The 20155-nt window shown below is 51.3% G+C and overlaps 2 non-coding genes across 2 annotated transcripts; one reads left to right on the top strand and one right to left on the bottom strand.

The window, feature by feature from the left end:
* On the bottom strand, positions 5467-5555 carry MIR193A (microRNA 193a). Its single transcript, NR_129627.1, has one exon. It is a non-coding gene; the product is annotated as a microRNA 193a (primary transcript).
* On the top strand, positions 17250-17321 carry TRNAE-UUC. The gene has a single exon. It is a non-coding gene; the product is annotated as a tRNA-Glu (tRNA).

Below are 20155 nucleotides of genomic sequence, written 5' to 3'. Positions count from 1 at the left end.
CAAGAACTGCAGAGCTGGGGCTGCCTGATTCCAGGATTGCAGAAACCTGTGCATATATTGGACCGCAGTCCTGCTCCTGTCTTGAGTTGTCTCTGCCTGCGCGGCAAGTATTAGTATCAGCACAGACAGCTTTCATGTGTAATGCTTATCCTCACTTTCCCAGCGCCTTCTGAGCCTGTCTATCACTTGAACTCACAATAACATGGCAGGTACAAGTGAGAACCCTTTCAGGCTGGAGCATGGGGGAAGGAAACCGAGGCAGAGGGTGGGAAAGTGGGCTGATTTGGGGAAGCCGGTGAGCCAGTCATGACTGTCCAGGGCTTCTGCCAAGGTGAGGAGCCCAGAGGCCCTGCTGGAAGGCCCAGGCTAAATGTGAACCAGCCTTGTCAAACAGGTAACACTTGTTTCTTCCCCACCTCCCCCGCCACGAGCCCCCACAGCACACGCAGACAGCAGCCGCAGTCCTGTTTCCCAAGCCTCATCTCCAACATTCGGACCCTGGAGGGCAAAAAGTGTGTTTAGCAACCATCTGCGGATGGCATCTTTTTTATTTTCCACTGTGATCACCAACCAGTTCTCAGTGCCACGAGGGGCGCACTCCCAGGGACCAGAAAGGAGGGTTTGGGGTGGGGGCGGGGGGGGGGACATCTTTCTCTCTTCTTTTAGTTGCTGGAGAAACTCAGCTGCCGCGGCCAGCCCAAGGACCCCCGAGGAATACTGCAAGAGCAATAAGGATTTTTAGGGGCATTATGATAGTGGAATGCAAACACATCTGCCCCCAAAAGTCCCTCATTTTCCCTGCGGTAACCAACCAGCTGGGCAGGAAGTGAGGGCTCTTGGAACCCCAAGAGCCAAAACTAAAAAGGAAAAAATGCAGATAGTTAGAGCAAACTTGAGACAAGCCGACGCTTTCCCCGGTGCACGGCGGTGGCTCCACCTAGGCTCCCTAAAGGCTAAGAATTGGCTAAATAGGTCTCCACACAGGGTTCCATACAGATGCACCTCCCGCATGTCCAGAAAACCAGGATCTGGGATCCCAGGGCAGGTGATAAGGATCAGTCCCTCAGGTCAAGTGATTCTAGGGAGCCTGGGGCCATCTCCCCCAGACCATGAATGATTATTATTCCCAACCCTCATTACTAATCTGAGTGAATCACGGATCCTTCCATTTCTCTTTTCTTTGGGATGTGGAAAGTTATCAGCTTAGAAACACGGATGAGGATACAAGCAAGCAGGGATTTCCAGGGCTGTATGAACAAGTGAGGGTGAGAGCTTGGGTTGGGGAGCCTGGTGGTTATCACCGATGGGGCCAGAGTGGGAAAACCACGGCTAAGGTCCACGGTGCAGACTCAAGAAATCAAGGGCAGGGGCTCCCTGGGATGCATGACCTCCAAGGGTCTCTGGGGACAGGGCCCTCCCCTTAGCTAGTCAGTACCCCGTCCCCCCTACCCCAGCCTTGAAAGGGTTAACCACTCCATTGTTGCTGACACAGGAGGAGGCAGTTGCTCGCTCAGCAAGCTGGCATATCACACTGGGCCATCGGGGAAGAAGGGGCTGAAAACAGCCTCTGTGAGTTCTGTGAATGGAAGTGGCCTTATCGCCATCAGAGTGAAAAATGGGGCGAAAAGCCCTGCGGACACAGAACCCACGACCCGGGTGCTCCCTGGCTCCCTGGCACCGAGTCGCGTGGCCCTGGCGCTCTGGCAGGCACTCAGGCATCCGTGGCCATCAGCACCCACCGGCCAGGCCCGCAAGGGAGCCATCCTACACTTGCCATGTGACAGCCGGCAACCGGGCCCAGATCTCGCCTTTCAAACAGCACCTAAAATATTCTCCGGGTGAACCTGAAGCTAAATATGGCCTGGCCTATGAGTGCCTGGTCTGGACCTTTTAATGCCATTCGAAGACATACAATCAGGAACCCACCGGCCTTTTGGTGGCCTGGAGTCCAGTTACTGAGGCCAAATGGGAGGCCCGTGGGATTGGCTGGCTCAGGGCGGGGTGCACCACCCCCAAGAGGGGGCGTCCTGGTGCCAAGGCTGAGCAGGCTTCTTTGCTGTGTGTTTTATCCCGCAGGGACCACCCAGTTCTCTCTCTTTTCTGACCCCCAGAGGGCTGGCTCAGACGCAGGGCCCCTCATCTACCCCCCTGACCCTCCCTCCTGGCCCTCGGATGACCTGCCATAGCCTTCTCCCCACTTTCAGGCTGCAGCCTTGCCCTTCTGGCTTGGGTTTTCTCTGTACTTGGATTGAAACAAGAGGGCTCAGGACCCCAGGTGGATGGGGCAGCCTCTGGCTGGAGAAGGCATGCGAAAACACCCACATGGGGTGGCTTGCACGGTGGCTTCGATGTGTCCCTGCTCTGGGGCTGGCCCCGTGCCATTCCTCCCTCGGCCCACCCTGAATGGCAGGATCACAGCCTGGAGGGAGGGTGGAGAGAAAGCTCAGCGCTCTTGGGCCTGGAACCTGCTGGCCTGCTGAGCAAAGCTGGGTTCTGCCCTCCGCAGAGGCCACCTGGTAACTGGGACAGTCAACCCCGAAGAGCCTCTGGGGAGGCTGTTCTCAAGAGCTTAAGCTCCCGCCCCCACCAACACACAACCCGCTGCTCCCCTTCTAGCCAAGAAATGCTGTGTGCCCACCGAGGGCCGCAGCAGGAGAGACCCCCTGAGCACCTGTCTGGGGCTTGTTTGGGCTCCGGTGGTGGCTCCAAGGCCACACTCAGGCCTGGGCTGGCGGCGGTCCAGGCTGTTTTGGGCAGAGATGCCAACAGGCCCAGGCACTGATCTCACAGGTTATTCCAACCAGGGAGTCTGGTTTTCGGCATGTCTCTCAGAAAGCTTTCACGCCGCGCTGCGCAGCCACTTCGGGCTCTCCCCCCAGCCTGGGCCCAAGCCTCCAGCAAACCCTAAATTTGCCGCCCTCTTCCCAGTGCCTTTCGCCAATGGCTTTCCTGGGACACCGACATGAGTCTTCATTTCCCAGGTGTGCTCCCTTTTCATGCTAGTGGTGCAGCCTTTCCGGAGACGCTGAGAAAGGGATTTGCTTTGGGGTTCCTTCAACTCAAATGTTTTATATCCTGAAGATGATGTAAAATCAGAAACTTGAAAGCTTTGTAAATATTTACGCAGCCCCCCCTACAATGGAGGTTGCTGGGAAAGAGGACTTGTTGGGGGGGACTTTGGACCCCAGATCCACTCCTTCCAAACTCTCTTCTACATGCACCCTTTTGACTGAAAAGCCTGTGCGACCACTAGGCCTAAAGTCTGTGATCGTTTTTATATGGCATTTGCACAGGTGTTTTTCTTAGGTGCTTACTTTCACCTTGTTCCCCATATGAGAAGCAAAAAGGACTTTGCATTTTCCCAAGTTTGGGATGCTGAGCAAGAAAGAAAATTCCAGAAAGAAAATGGATTATTTTACTGGAGGATGCCCTTTCTGGCAAGTGAGTCTAAGGACAAAGTTTGCCTTCACTTTTCATCAGATCCATCTCTACCCTCGTGCCTAAAATAGCTGTATTTACTCTGCAATCGCAATTACAAGAGGCTGAGCTGGTCTACTATTAGGAAGCTGTAAATTTCTCTGGCCAGACTCTTCTTTCTGCTCTTAATCTCAGGGGGTGGGAGGCTGAGAAGCAAGAAATAGAGAAGAGTGCTCCCTTAGGGACTTTTTCAGCTTTCATTGGCTTGAGTCAGAAACGCACTGTTTTATTTTTAAGGAAGCAGGAGTTTCATTGGAGCCCCTCTTCTGAATATTTCACACACACACCCCAGCTACTCTAAATTCTTTTCTATTGAAACATTTTCCCCCCTAGGGGTGTCGCTGTAGCTTGTCTTGCTAAGACTGAAATTCAAAGTTGCTATTTTTTGTTTTTGAAATCCACTTGGGGGGGCGGGGTTGGGATGACATCTGATTAGTGAAATTTCACACAGGGGAGCAAAAGGAGAAACACTGAAATGTATTCAGCAGTTCCACCTTTGAGCTATTTTTTTTCTTATTGGTTGGGTAGGGGGGAGGGCAGTGGTCAGAATATGAAAAGAAACTGTGATTCTTTGCCGAATTAATGACCACTTCTCACTGCAAAGTCCTGATTTATAATCTCTTCACCATACTACTATGCCTGTTTCCAGGCTTGGGGCAGAGAGGTGTGTGTGTGTTGCAGGGGGAGGGGGACATAGTTTGCTTACTGTATTCATAATTACACGCACCCTTTCAGAGGGCTGAGTGTAAGCAGGGGCTTTCCTGTTGCAAATGCTCACATTAAAGCAGCCCCCGGCTCACATTCAGCACTCAATTCTGATTTTCCACACTTAACAATTCAGTCATTTTAACATGCAGCTTCATCGCTGCGATTAGAGCTCAGTATCTTGGCACGACAGTTGGTGTTCCGGCCTCGTTAATTCACGTAAAACACCCTATTTGTAGAAGTATCATTAGAGGCTAATTTGGTGAGATGTCCTTATTTAGCAAAGCAAATAGGACCTGACAGTCAGTTCTCTGGCACTACGATGGGGGGTGACGATTCAGCAATTCACAACGTGACAATTTCCCATCGCCCAGCCACGCTGGGATTGTGGACTTCTGAAAATTGTGCTGTTTCATCGTGTCCCATACCAAAGGGAAAGAACTCTAAAAAGTAAAGAACTGGTTTTTGCCAAGGCCCCAGGAGCGCGCATGTCAACAGTGTGTCTACGTGCCATTTCTATTCAACTCGAATGTTCTATTAGGGACTTTGTGTTCAAAAGTTTTTCAGGTACAGCTCCCATTTCTATGCCCTGCTGTGAACACCTGATTGAAATCCAGGTTTGCAAATAAATAAACTTAAGATATGTGAAAATCCATATAGGTTACAACTGGAGGGTAGGGGGGTGTGTGTGTGTAAATTAACAGAACTTAATAAGGTTAATGGGAGGGACATTTGTACTCCCATCACCCTTGCCTTAAAGAATTCCCTGATAACACATTATCCAGAGTTCCTTATAAAATAACTAAGATCCAGGATAACAGAACTGCAAAGAAACACTGCAATTCCATGTGGGGGCAAGCAGGCAAACCTAATGTAACTGCAATTCATGATTTCAGCGATGTTTTGTTTCGAGGGTGTCAAACGGTTTGACACGACCCATATTATCACTCATTCCCTTAAAATCCTGTCTACTGAAACATCTCATTAAACCACTGGCAGGGGGCGGGGTGGGGGGTTACTTTCACCTTCTCATACCCTTCTGGGCCTCCCAAAGAAAGGCCCCTGAAAACATCAGGTTCAACAGAGAACACAAACGTACACATACACAAAAATGACCATCTAGACACGGCCTTTCTTTCGCTTTTACCAAAAGTAGCAAACCTCCCCTCTTTTCTCCCACCAGAGCTTTTCTCCACCATCCCCCCAACCCCCACCACCTTCCCAGTGCAACTAGCTCTCTGCCCTCGCTACAGGGGCCACCGGAGTCTGAATCCCTCGCCGTCTAGAATGACCCCAAAAGCGGGACTTTGTGGGCCAGTTGGATAAAACATAAACTCATCTCGCCCTCAAAACCCCGATTCTGGGACCACAGCCTCCAAAGCCTCCTTTCTCCAGAAGGGTGTCCCCCTCCACAGCTCACACAGCTAGTGGGGCAGGCTGCCTTTGAGGCAGAGTTTTGGAGAATCCTGGATAATTAAAGGCATCATTACTGGGTTTTCCTGAAGGAATGACGGGAGAACAGTTGATCTCTCCCCAAAGCCAGGGCTGCTTGGTAGTAGTGGAGGGCGTTTTCTGCCTGCCGCATGGGGTATCTTTTCCCTCCCTTACCCACAGACCCATAGCTGGGCCTGACATCTTCGGAGGAAGACTTCCAGCGTCCAAAATGTCCATCAGCTGAAACGCAAAAGGATTGCCGGGCGCTTCCTGCGGTCCCACACCCCCTTACTCTTTCCCAAATGCAGCTAAAGTTTAGTTGTTTGTGCCCTTAATTGTCTTATTAAAGTCAAATTTGCAACTTGCCCAGACTGGGGGAAGTGATTTCCATCTTAATAGCTCAATTAGCCTCTGGGCTCTGGAAAGGCCACCGGCTACACACACCTTTTCTCCTCATTTTAAACCCCCTCCCTTTTTCACAACTTCTCCTAAAAATAAATTATAAATATGGATGTGTCCTCAGAGGATCTTAGCGGCACATTCCAACGCTCCCCACGGTGGGGCTCGGAAGCAGGAGAAACCAGAAACGCCACTCCCCCCCCACCCCAAATCAAAATGACTTTTCCTTTTTCTTCTCCTAACTTTTGCCAGAGCAACTTGGTGTGGTCTCGGGCCCTGCCACCCGGATCCGCACCCCGGAACCTAGGTTTTTTTTTTTAAACTCCTGTCCAGCAAAAGCTACAGCCAACAGTGCCACGGCTGCCTGCTCCTCGGAGGGAGGGGGCGGCCAACTTTACTTCGGGGAGGTGGTAACTCTCTGGGGACGATGCTCCCGGCTTCTCTGGCGTCCCCGGGGCCCAGCCCCCGGAGGCTGGAGCCGGGCCCCTCTGCCAGTGCCAGCGCGGCCCCGGGCGCACGTGGAGCGGCGCGGTGCGGCGGGCGTGGACGGGCGAGCGGGGCGGCCTGCGCTCCGCGTGGCACCGATATCGGGGTCACGCCGCGAGTCAGTTTCCCGAACGGGCTTTCCGGGGTGGGGGCGGGGTGGGAGGCTTCCAAAGCGGCTCGTTAATTTCCGAGCCCCGGCATTAGGGCGGTGAGGGGTGCTGCCTCGCCCCCATTCCACCTCCCCGCCTAACACGCCCCTCTCCAGAGCCAGGGAGGGGCGTCGGGAGCGGGGGAGCCCAGCCCCGCCGCCTCGGGGGGCGCGCAGCGGCGGCGGATCCCCTCCCAGACGAGCGTCTAGCGCTGCGTCCCGGGAGAGTCGCGCGCTTCGCCCGCCGCCACCTCCCCTCTAGCGTCGCCACCCACCCCCCAGGCAGCCGCCCCGCACCCCCTTCCGTCCCGGGGGCCTGGGCACCCACCTGCCGCGGCCCTTGCCCTGGCCCGGGGGAGGGGTGCCATGCAGGAAAAAAAGGGGGGAGACTCACCGCCGCTGCTGCCTCTGGGGGTGCAAGGGGGGCCCCCAGGGTTGTGCCTTCCAGGGCTCCTGGGAGGCGTGCGCGGGGCGGGGGGCGCCCCGCGGGCCCTGCAGCCTCCGCCTAGATTGGAGCCCAGCCTCAAATCCTTCACCGCGGGTTGAGGTGGGGGGGGACTTCCAGAAAAAAAAAAAAAAAAAACCCTCCTTACCCAGACCAGATCCAAGTGATGGGCGGGGGGCGTAGAAAAGCCCTTTCTGCTAGGAGCGCGGAGCCGACGGGGCTGCACCCGGCCTCCACGGTCCGCTGCCGCCACAAAGCCGCGCCCCCGCCCCCCCCAATCCCGGCCCGGCCCCCACCCTCCCCCGCTCCCCACCCCCCACGCCCTATGGCCGGCCCGGGGCGGGGGCTGGGCCAGCCCGGGGTTGGCCTTGCTGGGGAGGCGGCGGCGGCGGCGGCGGCGGCGGCGGCGGCCCAGCAGGCTGGGCCGCTCCTCCCCGGCCCGGGAGAGAGAGCGAGAGCCTGGAAGCCGAGCGTACCCGCCGGCCCGGGGTGGGGGCTGGGGCGGGGGCCGGGTCTGGAGTGGGGGGGCCTTCCTAGAAACCCTTGCCAAATATAGTCGGCGGATAGGGGCATTCCTCGAAATGCGGCGGCGACGTCAGCCCCGACCTATGGGGGGGGGGCAGAGGCTGGGGTTCTCCAAACTGGGGGGGAACGGGGGAGATGGGAGATACCCCACTTCCAATACCCCCGCGGCCCGGAGGAGGGAGCATAGGCTGGGCCTCCCTCCGGTGGGGGCGGGAGGGGGGAGGATAGGGTTCCCCCAAATGCGCTCCCGGGATCCCTCAGCCGGGGGTGTCTGAATGGGGATACATCTGCTTAAGATTCAGACCTCGCCCCCAGATCACCACCCCCCCCCCCACCCTGCTTTCGGGAACACTCAGTGACAGTGCCAGCCGGCGCTTTCAGCCCTTCCTCTGCTGCTTCTGACTCTCCTGCCCCTCGTGAACCAACAGAAGTCGGGGCTGCACCAAGTCTGGCCTCACACCTGGTCACCCACCCCTTGGCGGCCCCCTAACCCCCTCCTGGGAGTCCCCCAGAAGTCCCAGGGTTGAAATTGGACGGACATGCTCTATTCCCAAGAACTCCCCAAAATACCAACCCCAAACCTAAAGTTGTGCTTCCCCTCATCCAGTCCAGTCCTGTTGATCCTTTCAGAGTCCCAGGCTCTGGGAGATAGTCTCGAAATTGAAGGGTGGGGCATGAGGGTACCCTCTCCACCTGGCTAAGATCCGACGCCTGGTGCTGACCGCCAACCCCAACCCCGCATAAGCTAATCCCGCTCCATAAACTTCAGAAGGTTCCAAGAGTATGGGGGACCCTCTCCCACAACCCAGCCCCCTCCTCAAGTCTGCCCCCGCGCTGCTGCACCCCTTTCCCAGAACCCCCAGGTCATCCCACGAGTGACCCCTCCTGCCCGAAGAGTATCCACATAACTGAGACATGACTTGTACCCTTTGGCCGCCCAGCCTCTTTTCACGCAAACGTGACTGGCCTGAGCCTCCCAGGATCATAAAAAATGTATTTGCTGTCCTCTGTTGGCGGCCGGGTGTCACACTTGGAAAACACAACGCCCAACCCCGTGGACGCTCCTGATGCCACTGGGGGGGAGGGGTGGCTCCCAGGGACCCCAGCCAGAGGAAGTGAACCACACAGACAACCCCCTCCTCTCCTGCCCCAGCTGCGCCCCTGCCCTGCCCCCCACCTCCTTCGGAGATGGCTTGTAGCCTCTGCACTGGACTTTGACCCACTGGCCTTGCAGCTCCTATCCCTTACCCCCCCCCCCCCACGTGAAGGCGTGTTGGGTTCCAACTCCAGAAGTCTGGGGGCGGGTCGTGCTCAAGGTGGGGGCCTCAGGGCTCACCCCTGGCTGGGGGACACCCTCCCAACCTCCACCCCCACCCCCGCAGTATGGTTTCTCCAATGAAGGTTTGGAGGAGGGTTGAACAAAAGGGGGGCTAAGTCAGACCCCTCTTAAGGCAGAGGACTGGTAATCATTAATCCCCATTTCCTCCTGAGGACCTACTATGTGCCAAGCACATAGTATATATGCTCTCTTACTGAACTCACCCCATTACTTACCTCAGTCAGGCGAGAAGGCTGACTGAGGCTTAAAGGTTGTTCATTGAATTAAGGCTTGCTTGCCCTCTGTCTGCTGAGCACAGAGTTGATGCTGGGACCACACTGGCAAGAGGGACAGGTCCCTGCCCTCGAGGAACTCATTGTCCCAGGAAGAGACCCAAGTCAGCAGCGGGTTACCATGCTTCCCTCTTGGTCCAGGACATGAGCGTTGGAGCCTAGCTGCCTGGGGTCAGGGAACACGAGAGATTGAGGCTGGGCTGGGACGTCCCACCTGGGCCTCGATACTGGTCCCAGTCAGTGTCCCTCCATTCAGGCTGCATTGTCCTCTGGGTCAGTCCCCTCTTTGGGGTAGAGGCAGAGAGAGGCTTTGTACCCACTGCTGCTTCTCACCAGTTGCAAGTCCCTGGGCCCAGTTTAGCATCTCCAGGCCTCAGTTTTCTCATCTGTAAAATAGGGCTAAACAACAATACCAGCAGTATGGGACTTTTGGGGGAAATAAACGAGACAAAGTTCATGTAGGAGAATTTGGCAATCAAAATTTCTTTTTCTCTTCTAAATACTTCCTTTTTATTTATATTGTGTTTAGAGGTTGAAGTGTTTTTTAAAATGTGTATGTGGCTGCAGTGGGTCTTAGCTGCTGCATGCAGAATCTTTGATCTTTGTTGTGGCATGCAGTATATTTTTTAGTTTGGGTCATGCGGGTTCTTTAAGTTGTGGCATCTGGTTCCCTGACCAGGGACTGAACCCAGGCCCCCAGTTGCAGTTTTAAATATATTGATAAAATATAACAAAAGCTTCCTAAGAAGTGAAAAAAACATTGCTGAAAAAATGGGCTTCATTAACATATTAAGACATTTACTTAATACATTCTTTGTTGGAAATTAGTGATATGACTTTTGTAGATGGATTAACGTTTCCAAATCACTCTAAATAGGAAGCATTTCAGGTCTTCACCCTCTATACCCAAAGTAGAAAGTCACTCAGTGTCTGAACGCAATACTGACAAACATCAGAAATGGTCACTCGGAGATCCTGCTGACATACTGTTCGGTTCCTTCATCTAGAGATGTTTCTGTTGAGTAAGTGTCCCTATGCTTCTTTTTTTCTCTTTGCTCTGATCTTCCTGCAGCGTCAGGGTTGTATTTCAGATTTCTTCTCTTTTTGCTCTCATTTTGCAGAAGGAAGCCAGTTTGCCAAATTCGTTGGTAGTTCAAAGTTGAAAACTGGATTTCTCCTGTAATATTAACATTTGATCAAGAAGGGCCTCTGAGCACTTTCATCAGATGATTGGTTGTGCCCCATGTTATTAACGTGAAGGAGGGGATGTCTGTGCTGAGATTGGAAACAGGGAAAATACTGGGGCAGGGAGAGGGGTGGTGTAGCCCATGGGAAGCGCCTCTGGGGAGCTTGAAGTGGCACCCAGACTACATCAGCCTGGCTCAAGGTCCTGGCAGGAGCTGCCCCCCAACCCACATCTGTGCCCTGAGCCGCAGGATTCTGGAAGCTCGCCTCATCACTCCCCAGTTCACACCCTGAGTGCTGGATGCAGAAGGAAAAAGCGGGTTCTAATGGGACCAGCAGGGCCCATGGGCAAAGTCTCACCAAAGGCTGCAAGGGCCCTGCCTTTGCCTTGCACTTTAAAAGCACCCTAAAAGATGCCCCCCGGATCCCTTTGAGGCCTGCCCTTGCCTGTTCTGGCTCAGCTTCCCATGACTCAAGCTAGTGGCGGGCCTGAAATCCAGTTAAGCACCGGAAGTGCAGCCAGACTCCCGAAAACAACCCGCTCCTGGGCCAGAAGCCCCAGAGGCCGGCTCTGGCCTTCTCCCAGGAAGGAGCCCCACCTGCACCTAGGTTTCTGGCCCAGGGAGGGTGCCAAGCCCCGGGCCAGGAGTGCAGAGAGGCCACAGGGATGGAGGGCGAGCCTCCTGGAAAGGCCTGGACTCCTGGCTCCCAGGCTCGGAGAAAGAGAGACTGAGCCAGCCACAGGTCTCACCCTGCCTCTTTGTAGGTTTTCCTCTGGGCCTGCAGAAAGGAGGCCATCTCCTGAGACTCCTAGAATATCAAAAATGAAAGACTTCGAAAGCAGGCAGACAAAAATCATTGTGCAATAGATTTTCTTTTTTAATCTTTCTTTTACCCTAGTTTTTTTTTTTTTTTTTTAATTATTTACTTATTTTTGGCTTTGCTGGGTCCAAACCCGTTGCTGCGTGGGTTTTTCTCTAGTTGCGGCAAGTAGAGGCTACCCTCTAGTTGCAGAATGTCGGTTTCTCATTGCGGTGGCTTCTTGCTGCGGATCACAGGCCAGGGGCCCGCGGGCTCAGTAGTTAAGGCTCAGAGGCTCTAGAGCACAAGCTCAGTAGTTGTGGCGCCTGAGCTTAGTTGCTCCGAGGCCTGTGGGATCCTCCTGGATCTTGGATTGAACCTCTGTCTCCTGCATTGGCAGGTGGATACTTTACCACTGAGCCACCAGAGACGCCCCTGTACAATAGGTTTTAAACATTTGCGTCAAACAGGTGTGGACTTTTAAAAAACAGATGCACACAAACAGGATTACAGTTGTAGCGAAGTAGTTACACCAGACATGAAACCGTGGCAGGATTTACAGAAAATACATTCTTAGCTGTGTCCACCGAGGTTCATGGGACATCAGTCTGAAGTTTGATCAGGAGGCGACAGTGACCGCCCTTGTGACAACTTCTGGAGATAATGTTCAGAATCTAGCCTAAAATAGCTTTCTGAATACCAGGACTTAGGCCCAGTGGTCCTTACAAGTTTGGTTCAAAGCTCCCTTAAAGCCAGCAGTCCCCACACTCTCACCCTACCCTAGCCTAGGTCCCTGAACAGGTTGCTGAGTGGGTGGGAGCAACTGCAAGGCCTTACATTTGGCTCTGCCCACCTGCCACAGTGGTGCCTCTGCCCCGTAGGGAACAACAGGAATTGGGGGCAGAGAGCAGGAGAGGGAAACCAGTTTCCATGGCCCTGGCCCTCGGGCTCTATGATGGCAGATGGAGACGTCCTGGCCCACCTGAGTTTTCTTTTCTTTCTTTTTCTAATACTGATTAATTTCATTTGGTTGCACTGGGTTTTAGTTGCGACATGTGAACTCTTATTGTGGCATGTGGGGTCTAGTTCCCTGACCACAGATTGAACCCGGGGCCCTCTACATTGGGAGTGCAGAGTCTTAGCCACTGGACCTTGAGGGAAGTCCCCTGCCTGAGTTTTATTAAGGCCACCAAGAGTCACAGGTCCCGGTGAGCCTGTTGTTCAGTTGCTCAGTCATGTCCAACTCTGCGACCCCATGCACTGCAGCACACCAGGCTTCCTTGTCCTTCACCATCTCCCAGAGTTTGCTCAAATTCAGTAATGTCACCCGACCATCTCATCCTCTGTTGTCCCCTTCTCTTCCTGCCTTCAATCTTTCCCAGCATCAGGATCTTTTCTAATAAGTTGGCTCTTCGCATCAGGTGGCCAAATGAATCCGTCCATTCAATGGATATTTAAGATTGACTGCTTTGATTTCCTAGCTGTCCAAGGGACTCTCAAGTGTCTTCTCCAACACCACAGTTCAAAAGTATCACTTCTTCAGCACTCAGCCTTGTTTATGGTCCAGCTCTCATATCTATACGTGACTATTGGAAATACCATAGCTTTGACTAGACAGACCTTTGTAGGTGAAGTGATGTCTCTGCTTTTAAATACACACTGTCTAGGTTGGTCATAGCTTTTCTTCCAAGGAGCAAGCATCTCTTAATTTCATGGCTGCAGTCACCATCTGCAGTGATTTTGGAGCCCCAAAAAATAAAGTCTGACACTGTTTTCATTGTTTCCCCATCTATTTGCCATAAAATAATGGGGCAGGATGCCATGATCTTAGTTTTTTGAGTTTTAAGCCAGCTTTTTCACTTTCCTCTTTCACCTTCTTCAAGAGGCTCTTTAGTTCCTATTCGCTCTCTGCCATGAGGGTGGCGTCAACTGCATATATGAGGTTATTGATGTTTCTCCCGGCAATCTTGATTCCAGCTTGTGCTTCATCCAGCCCAGCATTTCTCATGATGTACTCTGCATAGAAGTTAAATAAGTAGGATGACAATACACAGCCTTGACGTACTCCTTTCCCCATTTTGAACCAGCCTGTTGTGGGCCTGCAGTCTTGTGTTTCTTCATGAAGTGGGGAAACATGAGGACAGTCTGCTCACTCAGGTCCTGCAGCCCTGCCACCCTGGCCTGTCTGGCACATTTGGTGTTCAGTTGCTAAGCTTTGCGACCCCCATGGGCTGCACACCAGGCTTCCCTGTCCTTCACTATCTCCCAGCATTGGCTCAAATTCATGTCCATTTTGGGTCAGTGATGCTGTCTAACCATCTCATCCCCTGTCGCCCTCTTCTCCTCCTGCCCTCAATCTTTCCCAGCATCAGGGTCTTTTCCAATGAGTTGCCTCTTTGTATCAGGTGGCCAAAATATTGGAACTTCGGCATCAGTCCCTCCAATGAATATTCAGGGTTGATTGGCTTTAGGATTGACTGATTCGATCTCCTTGCTGTCCAAGGGACTCAGCACCATGGTTTGAAAGCCTCAATTCTTCGGGGCTCAGCCTTTTTTATGGTCCATCTCTCACATGGTAGGGCAAAATGAAGATGTGTTAGAAAATGAATAAGAGAAGAAAGGAAAAGTTCTGAAAGAGAGGTAGTGAGCCTGGGATGTCAAATGCCTCAGCAGGTGGGTGACTTCAGGCCCTGGGTGGACAGAAGGACAAAGTACCACTGGTGAGACCAAGGGGTGAGTGGTTCCTGGTGGGCCGGGAACAAGATCTTCTCCTGCTAAGGGGATCATGACCCCAGTCCTCAAGAGGCTGGTTAAGAGAGGCTTTGTAATGAAAAGAAAAGGTAGACTTATTTGTTTTCAAACCTTATTCAAGACTCCACGTTGTATTGCATTGAGCAGCTTCAGCCGCATGCAACAAATTCTGATAAATTCTCTTTTCATTTTTATTCTATTACAAGTATTTTCTATTTCCTTGTTATGGCTTCTTAGGTACACCCATCATTTAAAAGTAGACATTTAATTTCCAAATACATGGGGTTTTTAAAGTAAAAAAATAGAAAGAGAGAAGGTAGAAATCAGGCTCTGACTTGGGACAAATCCTTAGTCTTCTTGAATCTCTGTTTCCTCATTGTCGGCAGTGGGGATATTAAAAGTATTAAATTGCATGATTTTCATGAAGTGCTTGTCTGGGTCTGGCAGATACTAAGTGCTCAATAAATTGTAGCAATTATCATTAGCCCTTCAATAGGGGTGTTGAAGCAGCCATGCCTGGGATGTAGGAATAGATTTACGAGTGCAAGGGCTTTTCCTTTAAGATGTGATTGGTGTCCCTGCCCATCAGTTTCATCCTCGGTCACCTCTCAGCCCAGTGAAGCCAAAACAGAGGCAGTTCCAGGGTCTTGGGTGGGTGGACCAGCTCCGCCCAGCTAGACCTCTCACCCAGAAAGTGTCACCCAGAGTTGGCTTCTTGGAATTTCAACATAGGTGGCCAAATTGTGTCACAAAACTAGAAGAATGCTCCACACCCACCCCAGGTGGAAATGAAAGAGTTGACCAACGTCTCTTTCATAGAATTCTTCTCTGGAACTCACATGACTGTGGACCCAGTACCACCTCTCAGGCCAGTAGTGATTTGAAAATAAATGCTGATGAATTTGGAGTTTTTTTGATGTGAGGTTGCAGATGGCAGCTCACAGGCCAAGCAGGGCCCGCAGATGTGTTTCGTTTGGCCTACAGAGTCTTTGAGATAATAATAATAAATTTGATTTGGTGGCCAACATTTTTAAATCAGGAAATTTCATATTTAAATAATCTAGATTTCTAGCTGCTTAAAAAAAAATAAAACTGATGAGCAGATTTGGCAGCTATGGGCCTGACTTCCTGCAGGGCCACAGTTGATTGGAGCAGAATAGTCGATAAAAAAGTGTTAGTCTGGAAAGGCCAGCAGCTATGACTAACATCCCCAAGCTTTCAGTGGCTTACCACAATATCAATTCATTTCTTGCTCATATTGTTACCAAGTCCAAGCTCATACTGCTCGCCAACAGGCCAATAAATGGAGAGGTGAGTTGTTGGGGTAAGAAACAGCGACTTCATTCAGAAAGTCAGTAGACCAAGAAGATGGTGGACCTGTATCCCAAAGAATCATCTTGCCTGAGTTAAGAGTTCTGGCTTCTTTTATACTGAAAGGGGAGGGAGTGAAGTCAAAGGTTTCCTGGTTCCCATCAGCCTCCAGAGGAGATGAGTTAATTTCTTCCTTCCTGTAGTCATTCATAGGCGGGACTGTCAGGATGTTTCCTGTGAGCTAAACAGAGGTATTTTAGCTTAGTGCTCATTACTTGAGAAACAGGGTTTCCAGAAATGGGCTATTATTATGTATAATTTAAGCTTGTAGGCAACATCCCCTTAGGAATTAATTTGTGATAGATTATAAATTCCTTATTATAATATCACACCAGGAAGTAGGGGTTGGGGGTGTTTTTAGGCACAAGTGTTTCCCACTTCATGGCTGTCTTCAAGGTCTTCATTCTTCCTTCGTTGAGCTGGAGGATCAGGAAGGAGGCTATAGGAAAGCAGACCAGGTTTTGACTGCATCAACTGGGAAGTGTCCCACAGTGGTAGGAACCAGCCATGAGGCCCAAAAGGGTAACCAACAGGGCTGTGAAATGTGGTGCCTGGCTTGGGACCAGGAAGAAGAGGAGGACACAGAGGCTTATGAGCAGCAGCATCCCCGTTGCAAGCGGCTACCCTACATGCTTTCTCCACTTAGTCATGGGAGTTCTATTCTCCCTATTGTCCTTCCCCTCCTCTCCCCAGCTCAGTCACTAGGCCCAAGGGAAACTGCCACTGGTTGGAGAAGAGTCATGTGCTACAGTCCCAACCAATGAGACAAGATGGATTTGGATATGATGCCTGGAACATCAGGAGCCATATGGGGACCTCCCTTGGGGGCTGAAACCAACACAGTGATGGCAGAAAAGAGAGCCAGAAGGAACCTGTGTGTCTGGTGGCCTGATATGTTGTTGTTCAGTCGCCAAGTCATGTCCAACTCTTCGAAACCCCTGTCCCCCATCATCTCTGGGAATTTGCCCAAGTTCATATCTGTTGCATCAGTGATGCCATCCAACCATCTTGTCCTCTGTCACCCCCTTCTCCTTCTGCCTTCAATCTTTCTTAGCATCAGGGCCTTTTCCAGTGAGTAGGCTGTTTGCCTCAGATGGCCAAAGTATTGGAGCTTCAGCATCAGTCCCTCCAATGAGTATTCAGGGTTGATTTCCTTTAAGATTGACTGGTTTGATCTCCTTGCTATCCAAGGGATTCTCAAGAGTCTTCTCCAGCATCATAGTTTGAAAGCATCAGTTCTTCAATGGCATGATGGAGTTACTCAAATAACTAATCCAGAAACCTACCCTACTTCTAGATTTCCTAAGAATTGCATAATAAATTATCTTACTGTTTAAGCTAGCTTCAGCCAAGAAATTCCTGTTCCTTATAGAAAAAAGTATCCAAACTGGTCCACTTAGGTCACCTGCCTGGCTGTATATGTTTTCGAGTTTTGACCTCTTGACGTAAAATGCTTTCTTTTTCCAGCTGGAGCTGAGGTCAGTTCAGCCAGCTGATCTTCACGTGACCTTAATTGTTTTACCACTAACGGATACAATGTGCAATTATCAGTGCTTTCTGGGACAACGTGGGCTCATCCAGGGTCTGGATCTCTACCTGCTTCTTGGGGATACAGCAATCCTTGGGTGACACTGACCACAAGATGAGCAGATATGGGTCTGAGCCCTCGCTCTGCTAGTTTTTAGCTGGGTGAACTTAGACAAGCCAGCGAACTTCTCTCAGCTTCCGTTTCTGGTTGCCATGAGCATTGCTGGAAGATTCGGCGACTTGTCATGTAAAGGTCCTTCTCCCAGGCTCAGCATCCAGAGAGTTCACAGTAGGTGTTGGCTGGTGGCGGGGTCGCTACACTCTGAGAGTCTCTGAAGGATCAGATGGCTTGCTGCCAGCTGTTGGCTTATTGTCCTCCCTCCCTCCCTGGTGGTCTAGTGGTTAGGATTCAGCACTTTCACCGCTGCAGCCCAGGTTCGATTCCTGGTTAGGGACCAGGTTACTCTTTTGAGTATTCCCTGTTGACTCAGATGGTAAAGAGTCCACCTGCCAATTCAGGAGACTCAGATTCAATTCCTGTGTTGGGAAGATCCCCTGGAGAAGGAAATGACAACTCACTCCAGTAGTTTTGAAGATTCCTGGAGAATATCAGGACAGAGTAGAGCCTGGCAAGCTACAGTCCATGGGGTCTCACAGAGTTGGACATGACTGAGCAACTAATACTCACTCCATTGGCTTATTGGAGAGACCTAGCTCTAACACCCCTGGTGGCTCAAACGGTAAAGAATCTGCCTACAATCCAGGAAACTTGGGTTCCATCCTTGGATTGGGAAGATCCCCTGGGGGAGGGCATGGCAACCCACTCCAATATTCTGGCCTGGAGAATCCCATGGACAGAGGAGCCTGGCGGGCTACAGTCCATGGAGTTTCACACAGTTGGACAGGACTGGGTGACTAAGCACCCCCCACTAATGTACAAGGCCTATATGGTAGAACTAGGTTGATTTTAGATCCTGCATGGAGGAGGCACTAGATAGCTCTGAATAACCAAGTAGAAATGCATTCCCTTTTCACTTTTCCTGTACCTCTTCTGATCTTGTGAATAAGAAAGTCTTAGTTGGGTTTTGCTTAATACCTTCCTAACCCTTATTAAGCCTTCTGTTAAGGAAGGGAGCCCAAGCTTCTGGCTTAGAACATTTCACTGGTAGCAGTGTTGATATGCAATGTACCAACACCATTTTGCTTTCATTGCATTTTAAAGTAATTATCACCTATTTATGGCAGATGGTGCTCTTTTTCCATATGTGGAACTGAGATAACGTGTTTCTTTTGAAATAAAAATCATCCAGGTTATCAAGGTGAGTGAAGTGAAAGGAAAATATTAGCGGAACACCATGTGGGAGGCACAGGGTATGGTGGAAATCAAGATGGTGGGGTGTGAGACTTCAGCTTGGGGGCTTCTCAGGGAAAACTGTGGAGCCTGGGGTTCCAGCAGAAGCAAGGCCTTTCTGGATGGTCAGAAGCTGGCAGTCATTCCTAACAGGCGTGATGAGAGCAGTGGCGGCTTCTCCCCAAGCCTCTTAACAGAGTCCCTGAGACGACATTCAAGCTGGCTTCCCTGGCAAGGAAGGAAATGGGGAGACCCCCGCATCCTGGTTTGCCCAGAATTGAGGGGTTCCCGGGGATAAAGCTGGGATAGTCCCAGGCAAACAGGGATGGGCGGAGGGTTGCCCTGGCTGTCCTGGGCTGCGGATTTGGGAGGAACAGAGTTTCTGGGTCACATCCATGAGAGTGGTCAGCCTGTGAAAAGAAAGTATTCTTTTTTTAAATAGCTACAGCCTCTCCCGCAAAGACTCAGAAAAATTCTGTCTTAGCCTTGGGAACAAGGTTTCTCGGTAGGTCTGTCAGGATAACAGGTGAGGGGACAGGTCAAAAGGAACCTGGACAGGTCGGAGATACACCTGCGAGAGACAGTCTGAGGAAGATAACTGATGGTGTGGGGGGCTGGCTGGCTGGAGGTTGGGAGAGTCTGGGGAGAGGCCAGGGGCTGCTTCCCACTGAGGTGGGTGGATAGTGGAGAAGCCGCCAAGCCGTGTAATTGGTGGAGTGCTCCCCACCCCCAGCCCCTCTGGTACCTTCTGGGAACCCATAGAAATAGCTGGTCAGAGAATTCCCCTGGTGGTCCAGTACTTAAGACTCCATGATTCCACTGCAGGGGGCCTGGGTTTGATCCCTGATCCAGGAACTAAGATCCCATATGCCAAGTAGCGCAGCCAATAAAGCTGGGCAGTTCCTTTTCAATATTGTATTGGTATTGCCTGGAAATGCCACATTCTGCAAAGATCAGAGTAAGCCTGACCCAGGGCGGGCTGGTTCTGGGGGAGACCTCAGAAACTATCCAGAGATGAGCCACTCCTATGCCTGCCCAGGCTGTTCCAGCCTGGCACCCAACACCAGTGCATTCCCCAGGGCCCAGGGAGAAGGCTTCCTCTCTCTTCCTCTCAATCATCCCATCTGTGAAGTGGAGGTAGTGTTTTCCTCACCATCTCTGTGCCAGGCTCTGTGCTAGATGAGATGTGAGTTAGACCGCACTGGACCCACTTTTTTGTTTTTTTAATTATGAGCTATTTCAGGCCAACTGAAAAGGAAGGGAAATAAGTTAACAAACACCCGCGTGTTGACCACCCAGCTGAATTAATACATAAATCCAGATTCAGCTAAGACCCTCGTGTGACCTTTTTCCATTTCGGTCCATCTTCTGACATCCCCATGGATAACACTGTTCTGAGTCTAGACTTCGTCACTCTTGAGCATGTTTCTATGCTTCTACTATCTCCATAGCCAGAAACAAGAAAAAGGGTATTCTTTGCATAATGTTGATTCTGTATGATGGTATCATGGTGTATCATTTTTCTATGCCTGCCTTTTTTGCCCCTCTTTCTGTGAGTTTTACCCACATCTTACGATGAAATTATAGTTTATGCATTTGCACCACTGAACTTGGTTCCACCCTGTGGATCCACCATTGCTTACTCTTCTACTTCCCTTGATGGACGCTTAGCTCTTCCCAACAACATTGCTCTGAGCAACCTGGTGAATATGAATGAGAATTTCTGCATGGTTTGTATCTCAGAATAGGATTCCTGGGTCTTGCCTACATGAGGTTTTCAGAAATATGGTGGCCTTTCACCTGGCACGTCCTCTCAAGTTCTTCTCTGTCCGCACTAGTCCCTGTTGTCTTGTACCCAAACCGTTTCATGTGTTCGCATGATCTATCTGGCTCCTGTGGACATCTGGGCTTTCAACTTCTAGGTTCTTAGGCAATATTT

The sequence above is a fragment of the Capra hircus genome, chromosome 25 (genome assembly GCF_001704415.2).
Source record: "Capra hircus breed San Clemente chromosome 25, ASM170441v1, whole genome shotgun sequence".
NCBI classification, from domain to species: domain Eukaryota; kingdom Metazoa; phylum Chordata; class Mammalia; order Artiodactyla; family Bovidae; genus Capra; species Capra hircus.
The sequence above is the reverse complement of the archived record's forward strand: the minus strand, read 5'-3'. Positions and strand labels throughout refer to the sequence as shown.